Source organism: Podarcis tiliguerta (genome assembly GCF_965153285.1).
Source record: "Podarcis tiliguerta genome assembly, chromosome: 16".
NCBI classification, from domain to species: Eukaryota; Metazoa; Chordata; class Lepidosauria; order Squamata; family Lacertidae; genus Podarcis; species Podarcis tiliguerta.
This window is the reverse complement of record NC_139549.1, coordinates 35,778,894-35,800,365: the sequence shown is the minus strand read 5'-3', so window position 1 is coordinate 35,800,365 and position 21,472 is coordinate 35,778,894. Positions and strand designations below refer to the sequence as shown.

At 47.2% G+C, this 21,472-nt stretch overlaps 1 protein-coding gene across 9 annotated transcripts in view; it reads right to left on the bottom strand.

Annotated features, from left to right (window-relative positions):
• The window catches only part of RIMBP2 (RIMS binding protein 2), a 276,487-nt gene extending 266,546 nt beyond the window's left edge, over positions 1-9,941 (bottom strand). For 3 of the 9 annotated variants that reach the window (XM_083418105.1, XM_083418106.1, XM_083418107.1), the window contains exon 1: positions 9,541-9,941. The gene's annotated coding sequence lies outside the window, so the exon portion shown is untranslated. The remainder of the gene's footprint in view (positions 1-9,540) is intronic. The other 6 variants (XM_083418104.1, XM_083418109.1, XM_083418111.1 and 3 more) reach the window with 4 other exon arrangements.
• Between the last annotated feature and the right edge of the window lie 11,531 nt (positions 9,942-21,472).

Here is a 21,472-nt window from a genome sequence, read left to right as displayed (position 1 = left end):
GAAACCTCCCTGCTGCAGCTGAAAGCACTACAACGATGTGGACTGGAAGCTAACAGAGGGCCCATCCTACACTTTCCATTAAATACCTCTTTGCCCCATTCCAGGGCTGGGTATTCCCACTTGTGATTTCTTCCAGGGGTGTACGAAGGGGGCACGGAGGGGACGGTCTGCCCCGGATACCACTGGTGGGGTGACAAGATGGCCTGCTGCTTCCCCCCAGCTGTAGAATGGCCGAGGGCGCACGCACAGTCACACGTGTTCAGTCTGTATGGGATGCTGCGTGTGCATAGTCCATACGGACGTTGCACGTGCGCCACCAGAAGAAGAAGAAGAAGAAGAGTTTGGATTTGATATCCCGCCTTTCACTCCCTTTAAGGAGTCTCAAAGCGGCTAACATTCTCCTTTCCCTTCCTCCCCCACAACAAACACTCTGTGAGGTGAGTGGGGCTGAGAGACTTCACAGAAGTGTGACTGGCCCAAGGTCACCCAGCAGCTGCATGTGGAGGAGCGGAGACGCAAACCCGGTTCCCCAGATTAGGAGACTACCGCTCTTAACCACTACACCACACTGGCTCTCACTGCCCCACCCCTCGGCGTCCTGTCCTGGGAGCTAGGGAGAGGGTTCCTCCGCCACTGATTTCTGCCTCAGATTCTACTCAGGGGAAGACCCCTGAAAGCAGTGGCGTAGCGTGGGGGGTACAGGGGGGGGCCGGCCGCACCGGGCACAACATCTGGGGGGGGGGCGCACTCGCACTCGCAGCTCTCTGCCCCTACCTGGCTCACTCACTCTCTCTCACTGCAGTGCTGGCTGTGCGAATCCGATCCGAGCCGCCGGGTCGCCGCCCACTGTGGAGGGGAGGGTGCCAGGCGTGCGGTGCAGTGCGGAGAGAGAGTGAGGGACTATCTGGGGGAGGGACAGTGCAGCGGGGGGCGCAAATTACTTGCCTTGCCCCGGGTGCTGACAACCCACGCTACACCGCTGCCTGAAAGCCAGTGTTTTCCCTTTCCTTCTAACTATAGTCAATAGTCCAGTCTTCCTGCTGCCTTCACTTTCAGCTTCGCCCACCCATGCAGCACTGGATTTAGGGGAGAGCAGGCAGTTTTCCCTCACAGGGCACCGGGCCGAGAGGGTGCAATACTGTATTGAGAAGCTCCAACACTGGAGATCCACATGGGGGTGCCAAATTTTGGGCTCAGTCAGGACAGCCATATTGGCAGAGATTACCAGCATCCGCCCCTGACCCATGGCAGAGAGTCAGAGAATCAGAAAACCAGGTAATCAGACAAACCAGGTAATCAGACAATCATTTGACATATACAAAAGGACATATTATTTAATACTTACTATTAAAGACAGAAAATAAAGCTGGGATTGGAACTACCACAACCAATAAAAATAAACAAGTGGGAGCATCACATTTTGCACGTATATCGTTTGATCGCAATTCTTGTATGAGAGCACTAAACATGGAAATGTAAGGCAAAGCATTTTTTTTTTTTTAAAGCATGCTCAGAAAACCAGAAGTGTGCTGTTCAAAGCTGAAGAGGCAACTGGAAAAGGGGTAGGCAGGGAAGGAGGGAAGAATGCAGCTCCCACAAAAGCACACAAAATCCCAGGTCAGGAGCTATTTTAGGAAAAGTTCAGAAAAGGGACAAATTTTTCTTTGGGTTTTCTGCTGATCATGTTTGTTAGAATTCAGCCACCTGAGGCTGAGAGGGAGGAGAGAAACTCAAAGTTGGGAAAGTGTTTGAGCTGGCTCAAATATTATTCACTACAGCCATGAACTCATACTACTCAGGACAAATGAGAAGGGCTCTTGATGCGTTAGGAAGTTAGGAATGAAGAATGGGAACGGAAAGAGGAATGGAGCCCATTGATGGATTATCTATCAAAGTATCACCCATACAAGAAGTCAAAGGCAGGATTTGAAATATAAGCAGTGGATTATTGAAAGATCAAATGATAGTGAAGTTCAGATAATAAAAACATATGTATTGTAAAAGGTAAAGGTAAAGGGACCCCTGACCATTAGGTCCAGTCGTGACCGACTCTGGGGTTGCGGAGCTCATCTCGCTTTATTGGCCGAGGGAGCCGGCGTACAGCTTCCAGGTCATATGGCCAGCATGACTGAGCTGCTTCTGGAGAACCAGAGTAGCACATGGAAACGACGTTTACCTTCCCGCTGGAGCGGTACCTATTTATCTACTTGCACTTTGAGGTGCAACCTTCTGATCAGCAAGTCCTAGGCTCTGTGGTTTAAGCCACAGCACCACCCACGTCCCTATGTATTGTAAAATAGCTAATAAAAAGAAGTTAAAAATATATATATCAGGAAAGTGGGGGGGGGGGAGTCAAGAATAAATTCATGTTGAAATTCTTCTTTTGTATATTATGATGAATGTTTTGGAATATTTTTGGAGATTTGATAAAAATGATATAAATAGGAGGAGTGGTGTTTGGGAGGGGTGATTCAGCCTTCTTCTACCCATTTGCTGCCTCGAAACAGTTTGGGGAGAAAAACAGTCAAAAGGGGAAGGGGGTCAAGCAGCCCTTCTCCTCTGGCATTCTTCTGCTAAAACTGGCAGCCTCTTGCAGCTGCTTTTCAGCAAATGGAAGAAACCACCAGGGGACTGTTCACACATCTACATTTGTGTAACATCTACATTTCTGGCTCTTGCCAGCTGGCTGTAGGCAAGGCTCTCATCTCTCAACCTTTGCTCTCTGTCAACTGCAGCCTGGGTATAGTAACGCTGAACTGCCTTCCAGGATTACCAAGCTGCTTTGCGGAAAGCACAAAGCACCTTGAAAACTTGGGTACATCCATGCCAAACATTTAAAGCACACACTCCCTGAAAGAATCCTGGAAAATGCAGTTTACCCATCACAGAGCTACTGTTCTGCACACACTTGGCAAGCTACAGTTCCCAAGATTCTTTGGGAACTTTAAATGTATTGTGTGGATGTGAAACATGAACCCCAGGCCTTATTAACTTCCCTGGCCAATTTTGAGAGAGGTTACTCACTAAAATGAGGTATGTGGGTGGCGCTGTGGGTTAAACCACAGAGCCTAGGACTTGCTGATCAGAAGGCTGGGGGTTCGAATCCCCGCGACGGGGTGAGCTCCCATTGCTCAGTCCCTGCTCCTGCCAACCTAGCAGTTCAAAAGCACATAGATAAATAGATATTGCAAGTAGATAAATAGGTACTGCTCCGGCGGGAAGGTAAACGGCGTTTCCGTGCGCTGCTCTGGTTCACCAGAAGCGGCCTAGTCATGCTGGCCACATGACCCAGAAGCTGTACACCGGTTTCCTCGGCCACTAAAGCGAGATGAGCTCTGCAACCCCAGAGTCCGCTACTGGACCTAGCGGTCAGGGGTCCCTTTACCTTTACTCACTAAAATGACCTGCCAGCATATAGTCTGGCCACAGATACCATTTCCTGCGCAACTCTTCAGGCCCTAGATTAGTGGTTCTCAAACTTTTTTCTCTGGACCACACTTCTGGAATAAAAATTTGCTCGCAGCACACCGAATCTTTTCTTGATAAGAAATACGTTGGAAAACAGAAAGAAAGAACTCCTAGCAGTGCTTGATTTGTAACATAGAACACAACTACTTTATAATATGATCATGGGACACTCAGAAAGTGTAAACCAATGCAGTTACATAATAACACAAATCATTCCCAAATATAATATTGATGGTTCTTGAATCTTTCCACCACTCATGCCAAACTCTCCTGCCACACCAGTGTGGTGCGCCAGACCCTTTGGGAACCACTCCTCTAGGCTGTTAACTTGGAGAAGGTGGGCATGCAGCATCTCTCATCAGTGGCATAGCGTGGGGGTGCCGGCTGCACCGGGTGCAACATCTGGGGGGGGCGCTCACACTCGCAGCTCTCTGCCCCTACCTGGCTCACTCTCTCTCTCTCACCGCAGTGCTGGCTGTGCAAATCCGATCCGAGCCGCCGGGTCGCTGCCCACTGTGGAGGGGACGGTGCCAGGCGTGCGGTGCGGTGCGGTGCGGGGGCAAATTACTTGCCTTGCCCCGGGTGCTGACAACCCACGCTACGCCACTGTCTCTCATGGAGCCAGGCTTGGCCCAGGGGACTTCCAGCTGCAGGCCCCATCACTGGAAATAACACACACTGTTTTTAATTCAGTCGCTGAATGGTATCCTAAGCCTCAAATATTTTGTATTCTGTACAGCACTGCATATGGGATGAATCCAGCTAATTCATGTCTCTCCTATTCCTTTACTTGTGCACCCTCCAAACTGCCCCCAAATTTGCTGCAGAGTGTTGCAGAAATTCCAGAGCAGATCTGGGGACTGCGTTGACTTGCAGCGGGAGAAAAGGAAAAGGGATTTATGTTACATGAGCAGAAAGCATTCTCCTTGCCCAACAACCCTGTATGCTTAAGTATAGGAGGAGAGAGAATTCTAAAGTAACTTCGGCTAACATGATTTCCCTCTCCCGCCACAAAATATTCCCACCCATTGGTGCTGTTGGAATAAGTGTGCTGTTGTTGCTGCTGTTATGAACAGGGAGAATAGAATGTTTTTTACAGGTTGACATTCAAGATTCAACTTTATAATTTGTCACAGAGGGATGCTTCTGTGTCAGATTATAAAGTGAAATGTGAAATGTGACTGTGCTCAACATCAAAAATACCAGGTGCAAATTCTAAAATTCTGCTATGATTTGAACTGGTGCAAGAAGGGACTACAGTTCTTAGACAGTGCTACAATAATTATTAACAACAGCAATGATAATAATAATAGTAACAATAGTAAACCAGGTCTTCCTCCAACTTGCTAAGTATGGTATATGCTTTATGTGTTACCATTTACCTTTACAACAATCCTGTGAGGTTGGCTAGGTTGAGAAATGGGAGAGTCACCCACGAGCACACCATCGAGCAAAGCATTCAAGTCCCACACTAACTTCTGCTGCAGCCAATCCAAGGGCCATAGCTCAGTGGTACAGCATCCGCTATGCATGCAGAAGGTCACAGGTTCCATCCCCAGCATCTCCAGGTAGGGCTGGGAGAGATGCGTGCCTGAAACCCTGAAGAGCCACAGCTGCTCAGTGTAGGCAATATTGAGCCAGGTAATGGGCAAAGGATCTGGCTTGGTATAAAGCAAGTTGTTGTTGGGCTCAAACTCCGTCAGCCCCAGCCACACAGACAGTGGTCAGGAAGGAGAGAGTTGCAGTCCAAAATTTTCTGAAGGACATCATGTTGCCTACGCCTGTGCTCTGTCACAGGGAAATTATTTGCCTACCATGCCAACCCTAAAGTAGCTGGGCAGCTCTGCATCTCCTTCACCATCAACCTCATTCAAAGACTGAAATGCTGAGAGCTGTTGACAACAAGGACTCTTCACATTTATCACTTGGTAATTCCTGCATTGCGTGGACTAGCTACGGTTTAAGCTCCCATGAATGGGTCTTCCTTATAATTCTTTCTTCACCTCCCACAAAGTATGACACCAAGGAAATATGGTTCACACATGCACACAATCATCTGGTGCCGTGCGGCATCTAGCAGGGATTTGTAGGCATGAAGGAGGCATCAGAGATTAAAAGCTGGCTATGGAGCTCCCATGATTGCCTCAAACAAAGCTTTTCCTACAGAGGCCATCATCGTATGTTCATTCAGCCACAATTCAATCACAACTCACGAGCAATGGGAAACCGAGCAATATCCATGCATGTGTGAAACAGGAAGGGTGAGTTTACCTATTTTTACAGGAAGCTCCTTCTCTACCATTTATCATGAAGCCTCCTTTCCCTTCTCTTCTCTGGCATGGTGCTCCTGTGCTTCTTAAGGTGGATCGTATATATATATATATATTTTCCTCGCCTGCTACTCAGTCTGTATTTAGCTTTCTATATTATCGATCACAGCCTTAACACTTCCTTTCTGTGGCCACTTGATGCAGTTAGTAAAACATTGAGATTAATAGCTTTGCTTTAAAAAAAAAAAACCACCAGCAGCAGCAAATAACATTAGGAGGCTGCTCTAAGGACCTGCCCCTCTTTCTGCCAGATGCAGTCAGAATCCACACTTGGAAAGAAAAAGGTTTCCAATCACACCTTAGGAGTGAGCGTTCTGAATGGGGCCTCATGAAATCAAGAAGGCTGCTGGATTTGATTTGATTTTTCGCAGGGAAGCATGGGGATAGCCAGCCCCAAGACATTTTCCTGCCCAAAGTACGAATGGTCCACCACTTCCTCTGCTATGGTCTTTCAAAAGTCTTGCTGCACCATTCAGACACCAATCCCTGTCTTCAACTACTTCATTGGTGCTGCCTGAAACAGGCTGCTTCATCCTTCTACATGGCAGAGACAGCCCCGTGGGGTGGAAGTGGGAGTCATTCTGCATTCAGTTAAAGGTAAAGGTAAAGGAACCCCTGACCATTAGGTCCAGTCGTGGCCGACTCTGGGGTTGCGGAGCTCATCTCGCTTTATTGGCCGAGGGAGCCGGCGTACAGCTTCCGGGTCATGTGGCCAGCATGACTAAGCCACTTCTGGCAAACCAGTGAACGGAAATGCCCTTTACCTTCCCGCCTGAGCAGTACCTATTTATCTACTTGCACTTCATGCTTTCGAACTGCTAGGTTGGCAGGAGCAGGGACCGAGCAACAGGAGCTCACCCCGTCGCGGGAATTCGAACCGCCGACCTTCTGATCGGCAAGTCCTAGGCTCTGTGGTTTAACCCACAGCGCCACCCGCGTCCCTTCTGCATTCAGTTACTGGTGCCCAAATCGAGGGAACACGCACATCAGCAAACAGACAGTACCAAGCACTACTTTGCTGCTCCCAGCCTACTGCTGCGATGGAGGATGTGTGCATATGGTGGGGTTAAAGCTAGCAGAGAGTTGTGCATGGCCACCAGATGTTTTTAAAGAGGGGGCACTCAGTGCTCAAATTAGACAGGGACAGGTAGAGGGGTGCCCTCACATAAAGCACAAGTCCCACTTCCTCCCGATTTCAGCCAAATCATGCCCACACTAGACACCGCAATAAGTTAGGAACCCAGGCCCAACGTGTGTGCAAAAACCTCAATAAAGAATGCCAAGCCCATTAAACCAACTGATTAAATCCAGTTTAGGAAATAATGTTAATAAAATATAACACACATATACAGTACCAAGCACTTGGCGGTGGACTGCGTCTAAGTCATTCTCAGAACAGATCCATTGAAAATTGAAGGACTGAACTAACTTAGTGGGTCTACTCGGAGTATGGCTTACCCAGATACATGCAAGCCATTGACAGGATGTTGGAATGAAGAAGTAGCACATTTGCTTCTTATTGAACCATCTGGGAGCAAACATGCCGTCCCGTTATTTTTTTCCATCTTTGTAAGTAAAAAAGAGAGAGAAGGAAACCCAACAACTTGGAAATTTGCTGTTTATAAATACCAGTGGAAGACAAACATTTAGAAAAATAGTGTAACGTACAGGAGGGGGGTCATTCTCTTGCAGCAATGCTCAAACGACTGGGAGAGGCAGGCAGAGAGTTCCCTGTTCCCCCTTAGATCTTGAGTTGCTGTTGTTTTTAAGAAGGAGACAAGGGAACATGATTTGGCTACAACTGGGAGAAGTCAGAGGTTGTGCAATTCGCAAAGGTTTTCCTTCAATCTTTCTACCCTATTATTTGCTTTGCAAGCATCCCAGCCAGGAATGTTGACTATATACATTCATGTGAAGGCATTGAGAAGGGCCATCACACACGTATCACACAGAGGATTTTGTCGGTCACCCAGTCAACACACACACAATCTCCATGTCAACAAAGACTAGGCAATGTACACAACACCCAGTTTATGTTGCCAATGTGTGCACCGCCTCTGACATCATTTAAAGATGGTGCACGTTGCCTCATTTGGCGCGAACTATATCAACCCCTGTTTAAATGCCACCCATGTCTACACATCATTTGAGATCCCTTGTCAAGTCCTTACTCACTCCTTATTTTAGTTTGCTACACTTGCTTGGTCTGTAACCTCCTATCCATCTTCCTACATTCTCACCCACAGTATCAAAATTAAGATGGTAGGCTCCTTAGGGCAGAGGTCTGTGCTTTTTAAAAGAAAAAAGAAAATGCTGATCGCTATGGTTGAAATCCTGCTGACACGTACCTGGGAGTAAGTCCCACTGAATACACAGGGACTGACTTTGGAATAAACACGCACAGAATTGCACTGCAAATCACCATACATTGTTGCTGCATACATTGGGAGGAATCTGTGCTTTTTTTAAAAAAAATGCTCTCTGAAATAGCATGTGCTAAATTATTATTAATATGTCTGGCATTGCACTAGGCAGGAACAGGAGTCCCTGCCAACAGTTTGCTATCTAGAAAATAAGGCACAGCAGGGAAAAGGTTGCAATAGGGATGTGCATCGATGACACTATATATGTAATGAATAAATATAGGCAATTGCTGGTGTTAATGCACATTTGCAATTCAACTTGCTACACACAAACACACACACAAGTAGGCAGGCATGCCATTCAAACAGAAACCCACAAGGCCGCAACTGTATATTATAACCTTCCATAAGGGAACAGAAAGAGACACCCTGACCATTTAAACCTGGAACGTGAAGAGTTCCAAACCGCAGCTCACTCAGAACAAGTGCTCTTACACACACACACACACACACACACACCGGATGTGCAAACGGAGAGAGACCAGTGGAAACGCCAAGGCCAATTTCATTAACAATATCTCAGAGGGAGGCAATAATGACAGTGGCAGCTTTGCAAGACACTCTGGTGTTGATTAGGGAAGCAATCGGATACCGTGCAGCTGAACTGTGTTAATGGAAGAACAGGAGGAGGAAAGGTAGACGGCAAAGTGGAGGTGGGGGGGGGAGAGAAGAGATACATGGACACAGTAGCTGGCATGGTTACTAACTTTGCCCCACATAGAAGCCATAGAAGCACAGCAAAGCATCATCAGCCACCAACAGACCCCGTCTGCCTTGTCTTAAGAGAGAAGGCCAAGATCCTGCCTGGCAGGCGAGAAAGGGTTAACCCTACCCCCAAACCCAACATCAAATAGATTGCAGGGGGGGGCAATGGGGGAATGGAGGGAATGAAGGACAGGATAGAATAATCTAGCAAAAGGGCTTAATCCCTTTTATATATATATATTTTCTGCACACAGGATGAGAGATGAACTCTCCTATCTGTTCAAGCAAAACCTTTCCCTCTTCTCTCTTCTCCCTCCCCACCCCCACTCTAGGGAGGACCTGAAGGACATCCAAGCTTTCCCCCCCCCCCCCATCACATTCCAGCATAATAATAAAGTTTGCTTGCTTGCAGGGAGGGCTTTCTGCACCAACAACGCTGCTATCAAGAGAGGGCCGAGGATGTGTTTTACTCTAAGCCAGTTAAGATGCCGAAGCTATTTTTAGGAAAGAGAAGGAAAAGTTGGGGAGGGGGGGGAAGGAGAGGAGAGATGAAGAAGAGGAGGAGGAGGAGGATGAGAACGCAGCGACGGCAGCAAAGCTGTCTCGTTCCTTACCTTAGAATTTAGCACTCCTCATAATAAGCCGGAACAGATGCTCGCCACCGGGAACCAGACAGCGATGTGAACAGCAGTAAAACCAGCACGAAAATATTAAGTAAATAAAAAGGAGACCGCAGTCTGGGGCTTAGGACTACCGGCTGGTCCTGAGAAGAAGAGGAGGAGGAGGAGGTGGAGGAGGAGGACGAGGCAGCAGCAGCATCAGTGCGCACATTAACTCCGCTTGCGGTCCAAGCTCAAAATGATTCTGTGGCTGTCTGCAGAGAGGCAGGCGATGGGGAGAGCATCATCAGCCATGCAGCAGCTGCCAGAGCCTATGAAACAGCAGTGCTTTGGCGCGCGCATACCGCACACAGAAAAGAGGCACACACGCGCTCTCGCCCTCTCTCTCACACACACGCGCGCACACACTTATGCACGCACACGCGCGCGCAAAGATGGCTTTCGCTTCCTTTGCCAGTTTCTCCTTCACCTAAGCGTTTGCCCCCCGCGCCCCAGAGCAAGCGGGCGCTGATGGAAACTGACCGGAGGTTGAAGGCAAGGCCCCGAGGGCCTGGCTTCCAATGCAGGAGGGTGGAGGAGGGGAAGGAAGGAAGGAAGGAGGGAGGGAGGGAGAGAGAGAGAGATAGGCAGCTGTGGATCTTATTTTACCTCCGCGCAAAGGCTATCGCAGGACAGCCTCAGCAGGTCAGCCAAGGCCTGCAAGCAAGTCTGGCCAATGAACTGCGAATTGTAGCTGCAATATTTTCACTCTCTGTGTGTGTGTGTGCATTTGTACCCTATATAAATATATAAAATATAAGCACACACATTTATTCCTTTCAAAGCCTCCCTCCTCCGATGCCCAGTGGAAGCGTCTGAGACTCAAACACAGAAGGGTATTAAAGGCAGATTAGCTGTTGGAATCAACCATTCTGTTTCTCCCCCCACTTTTTTTTTTTAACAGAAGACAACTGCAGCCAACACACACACACAACTTCAGCCCTTCGCTGTGTGATCTGGCAGCTGCCTAGCAACTGGAAGAAGAGCAGTGGAAATAAATATACTGTATACATGCACAGGACTATACCTGGATCCCCAGTCCTTGGGCACCTGTCTTCTTCTTCCCTCATTTGAGTGGATGCTTCTTCGTTTTATAAGTTGCTAATGTATGTTATAAGGACTTTACCATTTAATAAAAAGCACCCCCTTTCAAAAGGCATTAGCCATCTGTGTGTGTGTGCGTGTGTATGTGTGTATGTATAGAGAGAGAAAAAATAAACCCCTGAAGTTAAGAAATGGCTGTATGGAAACACTTTCAATTTAAATAATAAATGGAAACACTTTCAATTTAAATAATAATATGCATCTAATGAGGCACTAAGTTAAAGTCACTTAGCGGTACATTTCCTCCTCTGCAGAACTGTTTTCCCGCCAGCAGGATGTGGTTGTTGTTGTTGCTGCTGTTGTGCACGAGAATGCATAAGCAAGTTGCAGGTAACTTGGTTGTGCAATAGGTTACACAATCTGTCGCTCAACAGGCCTCCGTTAGCACAACTGTTGCATGGGGTTCCTCTGCTACGCAAGGTCAGAACCCGCTCCTCTGCTGGCGGAAGAGCCCTTGCACCACAGAACAGAGACAGCTGGCTGCATGGCAACACTTGTTAGATTTCTTACCCATCCTTTCGCCAACAGTTCCTGGGGCAGGGGGTGGGCCGCAAGAACTTATTTATTTGTACAGTGGTACCTTTGGTGGTGCTGTGGCTTAAACCACAGAGCCTAGGACTTGCTGATCAGAAGGTTGGCGGTTCGAATCCCCACAACGGGGTGAGCTTCTGTTGCTTGGTCCCTGCTCCTGTCCACCTAGCAGTTCGAAAGCACGTCAAAGTGCAGGTAGATAAATAGGTACCCCTCCAGCGGGAAGGTAAACGGTGTTTCCGTGCACTGCTCTGGTTCGCCAGAAGTGCTGGCCACATGACCCAGAGGCCGTACACCGGCTCCCTCGGCCAATAAAGCGAGATGAGCGCTGCAACCCCAGAGTCGGTCACAATTGGACCTAATGGTCAGGGGTCCCTTTACCTTTACCTTTTTACCTTGGATTACATATGCTTCTGGTTACAGACTCCGCTAACCCAGAAATGGTACCTCAGGTTAAGAACTTTGCTTCAGGATGAGAACAGAAATCGTGCTCTGGTGGCGCGGCTGCTGGTTAATAATAATAATAATAATAATAATAATAATAATTGTACCCCGCCCATCTGGCTGGGCCTCCCCAGCCACTCTGGGCGGCTTCCATAGAAACAAAAAATACAGTAGAATATCACAGATTAAAAACTTCCCTGAACAGGGCTGCCTTAAGATGTCTTCTAAATGTCAGGTAGTTATTTATCGCTTTGACATCTGAACAGTTTCAGGTTAAGAATGGACCTCCGGAACGAGTTAATTACTTAACCCGAGGTATCACTGTACTTCCAAAAATCTCTGTGTCTACCGATACCTCCCACTTGCGGTGTTGTTAGTGCTGTTTTGATTACGTAAGTAATGGCACTCACAGCATGAATATACCTCTCTCTATATTCCTTACCCAAACCTCACCATGAAATCCCATGGTGGGTTACAACAATTAAAAAAACCACTGGTATTAACATCAATTAAAACAAGTCAGTTGGCATCTGTTTGTCTTGGGAGACAATGGAGGAGTGTGCTTTTGGGGGTGAAGTCAAGCTGCTGGAGGTTTGCAGCGCCTGCTGTGACTGTAGAGACAAATGCAGGAGAGACATGTTTTGTTGCAGCTGGGACAGAGAATGAGTCTGGTTGTGTTGATGCAGAAGAATTTCCTCTCCTAGCAGAGTGTGCCATTTTAGGGGGTGATTTTTGCAAATTTCTTCAGTGAGAGTCTTAAAAATATGTTTTTGGCTGTGAGGAATTCAAATCTACCTTGGTTCTCAAACTTAATCCGTTCCGGGAGTCTCCAAACCAGGTCGGGGAACAGCAGGATGGCGGCGCTGCGCCTCCCCGCTGTCCCCCGAGCTTGTGGGCTGCAGGCCGCTGCCTGCAAGCCTTGCGAGCCCGCGGGAACTGCCCCCGGGCGCGCAAGGCTTGCGGACACCTGCCCGAAGCATGGGGCGTCATCTGGAGGGGGAACAAAAACTGAAGATGAATCAAAGTTGTTTGCATTTTATACCCAGAGCAAAATGCATGATGGCAAAATGCATGCAGGTGTCCCGTCAGAGAGAAAAGACAGCTGCCTCTGGAGCCACAGGAGTTCCATCTGAGACTTCTTCATCAGCTCCTCCATGTCACTCGGCTTTTGACCCATCAGCCCTTCCTGTAAAACCAAACAATTCCCCTTCAATAGTTGTCTTTGTTCAGCGTTTGCTAAATATTTATGTTTCCTTTGCACTTAAAATGAATGGGGTAGAACAATGTAATGATGACATAATTTATGTAATTCATTATATAAATGTACATAGTTACTTATTTAGGACCTGTAATTTTGTCACAGTGGACAGCAAGGTGAAAAACAGTTTTGGGCAGAGGCCGAACTGCAGTGAAACAGAGACAGCACTGCAGGGTAGAACTGAAAACTAGACCTACAGTACTTACATTACTACTTAGGGATATGGGTGGCGCTGTGGGTTAAACCACAGAGCCTAGGACTTGCTGATCAGAGGGTCGGCGGTTTGAATCCCCTCAACGGGCTGAGCTCCTGTTGCTTGGTCCCAGCTCCAGCCAACCTAGCAGTTCGAAAGCATGTCAAAGTGCAAGTAGATAAATAGGTACTGCTCCGGCAGGAAGGTAAATGGTGTTTCCGTGCGCTGCTCTGGTTTCGCCAGAAGCGACTTAGTCATGCTGGCCACATGACCCGGAAACTTTCTGCGGACAAACATCGGCACCCTCGGCCAGTAAAGAGAGATGAGCGCCGCAACCCTAGAGTCGTTCACGACTGGACTTAACTGTTTGGATTTGGATTTGATATCCCGCCTTTCACTCCCTTTTAAGGAGTCTCAAAGCAGCTAACATTCTCCTTTCCCTTCCTCCCCCACAACAAACACTCTGTGAGGTGAGTGGGGCTGAGAGACTGTGACTGGCCCAAGGTCACCCAGCAGCTGCAAGTGGAGGAGTGGAGACACGAACCCTGTTACCCAGATTACGTGACTACCACTCTTAACCACTACACCACACTGTCAGGGGTCATTTACCTTTACCTTTCCATTACTACATGGGCCCCACCTCCCACCTTTTCCCAGGTTTCAGCTCTAGGGAGAAGAACTGAAGCTCATTTCAGCTCATTCAGCTCATTAGATTCCAGAGCTTTTATAACAAAAGCATAAACATCCCTCCCCCTTGGTTCATTGCAGTCCCAACAGAAGTATGAGTTGCATATTTACCCTCAAGCACCCAAGCTTATTCCTGAGCTCCTCACACTCAGCTTGAAGCAGGCGAATCTCTAGCCAGTCCTTAAAGTCAGAACAAGACTGGCCAGCAATGTTCTGCATCTTTGGGGTCTGCTTGTGGACCAGGTCCATTTTCTTCTTTGGCCGAGTTTTTTTAGCCGCTGATCTTGATGGCTGCTTGAATGAGGAGGAAGTGGAGGAATATGATGGACTACCAGCTTTCTAAAATAGAAAAGAGCAGGGAATAGAGTTAATTGTTGTTGTTTAGTCGTTTAGTCGTGTCCGACTCTTCGTGACCCCATGGACCAGAGCACGCCAGGCACTCCTGTCTTCCACAGCCTCCTGCAGTTTGGTCAAACTCATGCTGGTAGCTTCAAGAACACTATCCAACCATCTCATCCCCTGTCGTCCCCTTCTCCTTGTTGTCCCCAACATCAGGATCTTTTCCAAGGAGTCTTCTCTTCTCATGAGGTGGCCAAAGTATTGGAGCCTCAGCTTCACGATCTGTCCTTCCAGTGAGCACTCAGGGCTGATTTCCTTAAGAATGGAGAGATTTGATCTTCTTGCAGTCCATGGGTCTCTCAAGAGTCTCCTCCAGCACCATAATTCCAAAGCATCAATTCTTCGGTGATCAGCCTTCTTTATGGTCCAGCTCTCACTTCCATATATCACTACTGGGAGAACCATAGCTTTTACTATACGGACCTTTGTTGGCAAGGTGATGTCTCTGCTTTTTAAGATGCTGTCTAGGTTTGAATCAATATCATTGAGGAGTTTTACCTTGTCCTACATTTACGGGGGAGGATTATGGTTGGTCCCTGCCAGTCCAAGTTGGGGAAAGAGGTGTGTGGGCGTGGCAGCAGTGGCCCCACATCCACATGCTTCTTTCCCCAGCTCGGGCTGGCAGCAGCTCAGGCTGTCCTCTTTATTGCTCTTCAAGATATGGCAACCCTAATTGGGGCATGTTCTCCCCAACTGATGAGAGAATTCCAGCAGAAATTTAAAATCACAAAGCATGCAGCAAGTTTCACTAAAATAGTCATTTTCAATGTACACATTCCCCTAATGTATGCATCCCCCCCCCCCCCAAGCATTGCTTGGTTGGAAAACTGCATCACAGAATGTGGATAAGTGCAATTTTCAAAAGATGGCTGTGTTTTGGTCCCCACATCGTTTCAGAAAGTGCTAATTTGATAGATTCACTTTCATATGGGAACCAAATCAATTTTCTCTCCCATCCCCAGTATGAGAGGAAAAAGAAATTGCTCTGTTGGTGAGTATATACAGAGAGAGTAAATGTGTGCATATTGATTAGATCATTTTAAAAGCATTCAATTTTTAATTTCCATTTCCATTTTATTCTGTGTCTCTTTTTCATTTAGCTGATGTTTTTACATATTAATAATGTTATCAGATGGTATTTCATCAGCCTACAATTTTTCTATGTATTCTCTGTGTGTGTACACACACACACACACACATAAATACACATACATAAAGCCTGCTGCCACTACACAGGAGACGGTTTGAAGAAAAGGAAAAACAAACTGGCGCAGCCCCATAGCTTGACCAAAAGTTAGGGGCGGCTAGGAGCTAGGTGGAGTCATACATCTAAAAAAAGTGTAGACTCACATGCTGACCAGCTTCTGATTTTACCGTATTTTTTGCTCTATAAGACTCACTTTTTCCCTCCTAAAAAGTAAGGGGAAATGTGTGTGCGTCTTATGGAGCGAATGCAGGCTGCGCAGCTATCCCAGAAGCCAGAACAGCGAGAGGGATTACTGCTTTCACTGCGCAGCGATCCCTCTTGCTGTTCTGGCTTCTGAGATTCAGAATATTTTTTTTCTTGTTTTCCTCCTCCAAAAACTAGGTACGTCTTGTGGTCTGGTGCGCCTTATAGAGCGAAAAATGCGGTACTTGAAATGTTGGGGTTTTGCTTCTCAGAAGTATGTAAAGGCAAGTATTGGGCGGGGGGATCCCCAGCACGTGATGGTGCCTACCTGAGAAGTGCCGGAACTGCACTCCAGCAGGCTCTGGCTGAACAAAAAGCTCCAAATGTTGCACTACGTTAAGGTCTCTCAGTGAAATATTTGTTACACTGGCAAAAATGCTTTGTGCCAACAGGACCTTGCTGAGCAAGAGAATGCATAAGCAGCTACAGTGGTACCTCTGGTTAAGAACTTAATTGGTTCCAGAGGTCCGTTCTTAATCTGAAACTGTTCTTAACCTTGAAGGGGGAGAGGACAGGTTACCCCACCTAGGCCTGTGTAGTCCCCCCCCCCCCATCTAGGCCCCAAGAGTTTTCAAATTTCTTTCTTTGAGGATGCAAACCTAAAATGCATTAGCTTTGCTATATAACAAAAAGTAGATGAGAGTGGTAAACCAAGTTACCACTGTAAGGCATTATTCAAGGGTACTAAGAGCCATTATAAAATTGGTGAATTAATTGAAAGGTTAAAAATTGCTTAGAAACATAAAGAGTGGGTTCCTTTATAAAAGGTCAGTCTATTGACGCTTATATAGTGGTACCTTGGTTTAAGAACAGCTTTGTTTATGAACAACTTGGATTAAGAACACTGCAAACCCGGAAGTAGGTGTTTTGGTTTGTGAACTTTGCCTTGCATGCAGAACATGTTTCACTTCCTGTTGAGTGTGTTCCGTTTGTAAAATGAGTCCCCTGCTGCTATGGGAAAGCACGTCTTGGTTTAAGAACGCTTTGGTTTAAGAACGGACTTCCGGAACGGATTAAGTTCAAAAACCAACGTACCACTGTATATTGAAATAAGTGCGTTGAATCAAAAGTCTTAACAAAACATCCTTAAACAATGAAAAGGCAACAATCATTTCTTTTCCTACACCCTTTATTTTACGCCACTGTAAATTGTAAAAAATAAATAATTGGTGTTTGCTATTTAGATCAATCCATATAGCTCATTGAGTAGAGCACGAGACCCTTAATCTCAGGGCTGTCCTTTGAGCCCCACGTAGAGCAAAAGATTCCTGCAGGGGCTGGACTTGAAGACCCTCGTGGTCCCGTCTAACTCTTCCATGATTCTGTAATCTAAGGGCATTGCTTTCAAGTGAAATCATTCTCGACGTACTCAAACACAGTTCAAACACATTCAAAGGTTTTAATAAAAAGTAATCTTTATTAAATAGTTTTTCAGATTAAATACATTGTTTCCGAGAGATTTGCATGGGGAAATCTTTTCGATTCCACAATAATAAGGGGCAGTGGGGTGAGGGAGGCCAGGGCCACATCCACACCATTTCATGTGCTATGAAGCCGATTTAAACACTCATGGCTTCTTCCCCCAAAGAATCTGGGAGCTATAGTTTGAAAAGGGTGCAGAGAGTTGTTAGGAGACCCCCTGTTCCCCTCCCAGAGCTACAATTCCCAGAGTTCCCTGGCAAAAAGGGAACTCTACCCCTACCCCTACCCCTGACGCTAACCCTAACCCTAACGCTAACCCTTAACCTTTAACTAGAGCTACAATTCCCAGAGTTCCCTGGCAAGAAGGGAACCCTACCCCTACCCGCTAACCAGAGCTACAATTCCCAGAGTTCCCTGAAAAGAAGGGAACCCTACCCCTACCCCCTAACCAGAGCTACAATTCCCAGAGTTCCCTGAAAAGAAGAGAACCCTACCCCTACCCCTGATGCTAACTCTAACTCTAATGCTAACCCTAACCCTTAACCCTTAACTAGAGCTACAATTCCCAGAGTTCCCTGACCAGAAGGGAACACTATACCTACACCTTAACCCTTAACCCGAGCTACATTTCCCAAAGTTCCCTGACAGGAAGGGAACCCTACCCCTACCCCTACCCCTACCTTAAGCCTAAACCTAAGCCTAAGCCTAAGGCTAAGGCTAAACCTAAACCTAAACCTAAACCTAAACCTAAACCTAACCCGCCTAACAACTCTCTGTCCCCTTAACCACCTACAATTCCCAGAATCCCTGAGGGGAAGCCATTCCTGTTCAAAGCGTCTTCATAGCACTTCCAATGGACGGTGCGCCTAAGGTGGCCTAATGTTTCCTCCCTCATTTTCTTCTCTCTCCCCACTGCCCCATCACTTGCAATGCAGCAGATGTCCGCCTGCAGTCTTCCTTCAAAGTTCCTTCTCTCAGGTACGGCCACGGCCTTGTCCATGGTTCGCTGCCAGTATTTCGCATTCATTTCTCCGATGTAAATAGGGACGTCCTGCGGTTCTCTTCATGACTTTGAAGGCTGGACTTGGGGAAAACCTCACCGGCTCCGGACATCCCTGTAAGGCAAAGGCAAACAGGTGAGTGGGATGGCCCCCATCCGACAGCGTCCCCCCAGACTCCTCCTCTGTTTGGCTGCCTGTTAACAAACAAGGCTTCTAAACCACTTTGCATCCATCTCAGCCAGCATAGCCTCACGGCATCCACTAGCCTGAACACAAACTCTTCCAACAACCACCCACCAGCTGCAGCCTCGCCAGGTCCATTGCCAGACATCAACCAGCTTCAGGTTAACGGTTCGCCTTCAGGTAGCGATCCCACCACAAAGTAAACTTTGTACTTGCCTTCTCCTTGCTCCACAGCATCCCAGCAACAGGTGATTGCCTCCTTCCGCTTGTCAGCTTGCTGCCACAGGGCAGGAGACCACGAGGGCTGAGTGCCACCAAGCTGCCCATTTCTCTCTGGGGAGGGCAACTGCCAAGGCTTGCGCCTTGGCCCACATTGATACCTGCTCAGCTGCCAAGTGTGTTTGTGGCATCACAGTCAACCCACAGACAATGGCAGCAGCTGGGGAGGCATCACCATCACACCCTCAGCCCTCACAATGGGGAGGGGGGGCCGCAGCTCAGCAACCAAAACACCCTCCCCCAAGTTGTGTCTATATCTGTGAAGGCCACACCGGACACCCAAGGGGGCAGGAGGGGGACATTTTCCAGCCCAGGGGCTGCATTTCCCTCCAAATAGCACTAGTCAAATGCACAAATGAACAGAGCAATGAAAGCAAGCCTTATCTTTGCTGTTCAAGAAATGGCATGCAGAGAGAAAGTTAGCATCTCAGTAAAAAAGTACTTTTTCACCAATCAATCAATCAATCAATCATTTATTGTATTTGACTAAAAGCCATTACAGATCCAGTTACAAAAACATCAGACCCAAAGACCCAAACTATAGCTCCCAGATTCATTTGCTCTTCAGATATCTGGGCGCTCCTTTTTTTCAGCTTGTCATAGTCTGCATTCACCACATAGAACTGAAAGAGGGCAGCACAGTTAAGCGTTATCTCCAGCTTGGAGTACAAAAGGCTACAACCTGAAGCACCACTTTAGCTAATGGGGCCTCCTGCTGCCACTGCGCGATTTCTGTTCTCATCCTGAAGCAAAGTTCTTAACCTGAGGTACTATTTCTGGGTTAGCGGCGTCTGTAACCTGAAGCGTCTGTAACCTGAAGTGTCTGTAACCTGAGGTACCACTGTACTTGGGAACTTCATTATCTGCTGCACAATGAAGTTCGGCTATCCAACTGCCATGTTGGATTCCTCTGTTGCATGGCAGCGTTAAAACGCGCCAGTCCCTTAGTGGAAGAGCACTTGCGCTAGCGGACAGAGAATGTTGGACACAGCCCAATTACTATACAGTGGTACCTTGGTTCCCAAACTTAATCTGTTCCGGAAGTCTGTTCCAAAACCAAAGCGTTCCAAAACCAAGGCACACTTTCCCATAGAAAGTAATGCAAAACAGATTGATCCGTTCCAGACTTTTAAAAACAACCCCTAAAATTAACATGAATATTACTATCTAACGAGACCATTGATCCAAAAAATGAAAGCAACAATCAATGTACTATAAAATAAATAAGACATTATAAATAAGACTACTGTAATTCGCTCTACGCGGGGCTGGCCTTGAAGCTGTCCCAGAAACTCCAGCAGGTGCAGAATGCTGCAGCGAGGCTCCTCATGGGGTCTCTGCCATGGGAGCATATTCACCCAGTGCTTTTCCAGCTGCACTGGCTCCCGGTGGAGTACAGGGTCAGGTTTAAGGTGCTGGTTTTGACCTTTAAAGCCCTTCACAACCTAAGACCCTCGTACCTACGGGACCGCCTCTCCCAGTATGCCCCACGGAGAGCCTCAAGGTCCATAAATAGCAACATTGTGGTCCCGGGCCCTAAGGAAGTTAGATTAGCTTCAACCAGAGCCAGGGCCTTCTCAACGCTGGCTCCGGCCTGGTGGAACGCTCTGCCTCATGAGACCAGGGCCCTGCAGGATCTGATTTCTTTCCGCAGGGCCTGTAAGACAGAGTTGTTCCGCCTGGCCTTTGGCTTGGAATCAACTTGATCCCCTTCCCCTCTTTCTTTTTCCTTTTTTCTTTCTCCTCCTGTGATGAGGCTGCATTTTAATATTTTAATGTTTCAATATTTTAATGTTGTATTTTAATCTTGTTTTTAAGTTGTATTCATTCGACTTTTTATTATTGCTTGTTAGCTGCCCTGAGCCCGGCCTTGGCTGGGGAGGGTGGGGTATAAATAAAAATTATTATTATTATTATTATTATTATTATTATTATTATTATTAATTAAAATTATTATTTTTTATTACCTGCACTGATGATAGTCATTGTTTGGATGGGGGGGGGGGGCTTTTATCCATTTCCACAGTTACACAGTCAACCAATCAGTAGCTGAACTGGGTTCCACAGTCACAAAAACAAATTAACCAAAAAAGCCTCAAAAACACAAAATAAATAGCAAAAACAAAAGGGCCAAACTTACGCCATTTTGGAAGTCCATTTGACTTCCGAAATGTTCGAAAACCAAATCACAGCTTCTGATTGGTGCAGGCGCCCCAGAAACAATAGCAGACAGCGACACTGGACGTTTGACTTCCAAAAAATGTTTGAAAACCAGAACACTTACTTCCGGGTTTTTGGCATTTGAGAACCAAGGTGTTTGAGAACCAGGGGACCACTGTAATTTAAATAGAAATGAAATACCTCTAAACATGGGTTGTTGGTGGCACTGTGAGTTAAACCACAGAGCCTAGGACTTGCCAATCAGAAGGTTGGCGGTTCGAATCCCCGCAACAGGGTGAGCTCCTGTTGCTCGGTCCCTGCTCCTGCGAACCTAGCAGTTCGAAAGCACATCAAGTGCAAGTAGATAAATAGGTACCACTCTGGCGGGAAGGTAAATGGTGTTTCCGTGCGCTGCTCTGGTTCGCCAGAAGCGGCTTAGTCATGCTGGCCACATGACCCGGAAGCTATACGCCGGCTCCCTCGGCCAATAAAGCGAGATGAGCACCGCAACCCCAGAGTCGGCCACGACTGGACCTAATTTCCAGGGGTCCCTTTACCTTTACTTCTAAACATAGAGGGGAAGCCTGTGGGCAGGTGACTTGGGTGACAGGTGCTCCCTATTGATGGCACCTTCAAGGCCCCTGCTGCTCTCGTTTCTTAAGGCTCCTCATCTTTAAGCTAGACTCAAACTGGGAAGCTCTTCAAACAGAGGATCGCTTAAAATAGAGGACTGTCCTCTGTAAAGTAGCACACATGACCACCCTTACCAGAAGCAG